Consider the following 4,024-nt stretch of genomic DNA (forward strand, 5'->3'; position numbering starts at 1 on the left):
AATTTAGAAGAAGACCACCCAATCTTAATCTGCCTTCCTTCCATGTTTTATCTTTCTATTGGCAGGGAAGCCAGATTTTTAAACCAACACCTCATTTAGGCCTGGGAAGATATTTAGCCATAATGGATCTGCCAACCCATGACCCCTGAGTATAAAAAAGTTCCTTTAACCAACCGGACACATTCAAGCTGGGACAGGAAAGACATTCCTTGTACATGAAGGGTTATCTGCTCCATAAACATCTCAGAAATCACCAATGGCTTTTTTACTAAACGAGAGGAGGATTCTATAACCCTAGGATTCTTCAGCTCTAAGGTCAAAGGAAATACACCAAAGTCAATATTTCCATGTTATGTCTTTAACTATAATAATGACAAAGTACAAATTCTATGATGGAAAAAATCTGAGATCTCACTGTGCCTGAGACTAAAGGTTTATAGAATCCTACCTGACTTCTGTGGACCATCTTTCCTTAATTAGCTAGTATGCTCAGATATTCCAGTATATGCTGGGGAGTTTGCAATACACCATTTCTTCTTAGAGAGTGGTCCAAGAGCCTAAGTGTTATATGACATTTCCCTTCTCATGACATATAATGAGACTGGGACAAGACAGGAGCTATCATTCTGTCTCTTCCCTACTAGAACATGAATGCCCTGAGGGCAGGATTCTTGTCCCCATGTACACAATAGCCTCCCCAGTGCCAACCAAGAACAGAGACTGGCCCACTCAGCAGGAATTCAATAAGTATCTGTTGAATGAATGGATGAGAGAAAACTTTAGGACAATAAATTATCAAAAGCCTCTCTGTCTGGAGCAATCTGTAAGCATGGGAGGGGTTCTGAGGATGAGCAGAATAAGTGGACCAGAGTTGTTGGAACAAACTTAGCAGAGATGGTAGGGCTTGAACTGGCCATGAAGGCAGAGCAAGATTCCAGTAAGTGGAAGGCTCTCCATAGGATGGGACTGAGGTCAGGCATAAGAGCCAGCACTAGCATTAAAAGGAGATCTGCAGGGAGATCCCTTTCTCTTTACCTTCTCCAAAGCCTGTTGTGACTGTGGAGGGTGTTTAAACTTTGGTTCACCATCTGGGGTCTGCATCCCTCAGCATCCAATGCAGCCACCCTCATTTATGGCCACTTTTTTGTACCACTTCTTGGAAGTCAGTTACCAATCCTCTCACAACTCCATCCCATAGGTGAGCAGAGAGGAATGTGCAGGACCCCCAGCCCTCCATCCCTTTCCAATCCCCAGTAATCCCCTCTTGCTCTCTCCAGAAACTTCTCTCTCTCTTCCCTCTCTCTGGAAAGCCAGCATCATCTTATCAACAATGGGGTTGAGCTTTTGTGAAAGCTAAAAGCTTCTGGTGCTTGTGCTTTCCTTAATACAAAGATTCCTGAGGTGGGCTTCCAGTGTGTCCAGGTAATCTTAGCAAACTGGGGAGAGAAGAAAATGCAGGGAGAAAAAAATATGTAAATATTTCAGTAAATTATGCTTCTGCAATTTCTGCCAGTGGCTATAGACCTCTTTCTGCTTTCCTAAAGCACTTTAGATATAACTAAATAAATGTAAAATTTGTCAAAAAGAGTTGGAAAGCAACCCAAAATGCTGGGTTCAAACCTAATCTGTGTCCTCTAGGGCGCTTAGAATCTAACAGAAAATGATACAGCACAACCAGGACCTTTCTTGTCTGTGACCTTGTTAATTAAGTACTACAACAGTGGCTGGTGTGAGAGTAGGACTGCATATGACTAAGATAATTAAACTAAGGAAAATACAAACTGAACTGAAGCAAAGAGATTTAATTTCCTGGATGAGTCATCCAAAGAGAGTGAGGATTTACAAATTTTCAAATTTTAAAGTTTTTTTTAATCAATGAATGGAACAAAAACAAAAATAGGTGAGCTAATTTAGACTGAGAAAATGGAGTCAATTCTTCTTTATCAAAGGAATCTCTGGGGGTTTGCTGGGAAGGCAGTTCACCCTCTCAAAGCCTCTTGCCTCTCCTTCAGCTGTGGGCCTCCTGGCAGGCACATAACAGCATCATGTTATAATTGCATTAAATTAGAGGACACCCAGGGGTGGTGTTAATAGCATGTCTTCATATGCTTTCGTGGCTTAAAGAGCAATAATTGATTAACTACTATAGGCCAGAATTGCTTTGTGCTGGAGATACCCAAGACTGGTCAGTTCTTTCTGTTTATCATTAATCTTTCTATCCATCTATTGACCAGTCATTTGATTTATCAACCACTCAACAAACTTATCTCTGAATCTTCCTTCCTTCCTTCCTTTCTTCCTCCCATCCACCCTCCCTCCCTTCTTGTCCCCTCTTCCTCCAAACTAAACCTAGAGTCAGGAAGTATCTTGGAAGTTGAGCTCTGAATTTTTTAATCTTACCTTGGGTCCTCACTAACAAGATAACACCTAATCTGAATCACCTGTAACTTCCACACCCATTGAATGAAAGGATTAGATCATCTCCTTACACTGTAGCCACTAGTTAAAGGCATACCTAGCCTCTGGATCAGAGTGCCTCCATATAGATCCCTGACTTACCAACCACATCCTGTTTATGTGAGCTTGGGCAGCTTATTTAACTTCACTGTGCCTCAATTTCCTTATCTTGAAATTTGGGTCATAATTGGTCCTGGTGGCTATAATCTTCTAAATCTCATAATCTTCTAAATAGCCAGTAGGACCAATTATGACCCAAATTTCACAGATAAGGAAATATATATATATATATATATATATAAAACTTAGAACAAAGTGTGGTACATATTAAATGCTCAATAAATGTTAAGATTATTAAATTTTTATTTTATTAATTTTTTTACTGTTTCATTTTTTATTTTAATTCCAGTATAGTTAATATACAGGGTTATATTAGTTTCAGATGGACAATATAATAATTCTGCAATTCTATACATTACTCAGTGCTTATCATGCTAAGGGCACTCTTAATCCCCTTCACCTATTTCACCCATCCCCCCACCCACCTCCCTCTGGTAACCATCAGGTTAAGAGTCTGTTTTTTAGCTTGTCTGTTTCTTTGCTTTTGTTTCTTAAATTCCACATATGATTGAGATCATATGGTATTTATCTTTCTCTGACTCTCTTCTTTCACTCAGCATTATACTCTCTAGATTTATTCATGTTGTTGCAAATGGCAAGATTTCATTCTTTTTAATAGCCCAATAATATTTCATTGTATATGTACACCATTTCTTCTTTATCCATTCATCTATCAATTGACATGTGGGCTGCTTCTATAATTTGGCTACTGTAAACAATGCTGCAATAAACATAGAGGTCCATATATCTCTTTGACTTCATGTTTTTGTAAACTTTGGGTAAATTCCCAGTAGTGGAATTACTAGATCATATAGTAATTCTATTTTTAATGTTTTGAGAAACCTCTATACTGTTTTCCATAGTGGATGCACCAGTTTGCGGTCCCACCAACAGTGCACGAGAGTTTCTTTTTCTCCAAATCCTCACCACATTTGTGGTTTCTTATGTTTTTGATTTTAGCCATTTTGACACGTGTAAGGTGATATCTCATTGTGGTTTTGATTTGCTTTTCCCTGATGATGAGTGTTGTTGAGCATCTTTTCATGTGTCTGTTGGCCTTCAGAATGTCTTATTTGGGGAAATGTTTGTTCATGTCTTATGCCCATTTTTATTGGATTATTTGTTTTGGAGGTGTTGAGTTGTAGAAGTTTTACATATTTTGGATACTAATTTAGTGTTGAGTTTTATAAGTTCTTTATATATTTTGGATACTAACCCTTTATCAGATATGTCATTTGTAAATATCTCTCCCATTCAGTAGGTTGTCTTTTTGTTTTGTTGATTATTTCCTTTGCCATGCAGAAGATTTTTATTTTGATGTAGTTCTGATAGTTTATTTTTGCTTTTGTTTCTCTTGCTTCAGGAGATCTATCTAGAAAAATGTTGTTACAGCCAATGTCAGAGAAATTACTGTCTGTGCTCTCTTCTAGGCTTTTTATGGCTTCAG

Source organism: Prionailurus viverrinus, chromosome B3 (assembly GCF_022837055.1).
Source record: "Prionailurus viverrinus isolate Anna chromosome B3, UM_Priviv_1.0, whole genome shotgun sequence".
In the NCBI taxonomy this organism is placed as follows: Eukaryota; Metazoa; Chordata; class Mammalia; order Carnivora; family Felidae; genus Prionailurus; species Prionailurus viverrinus.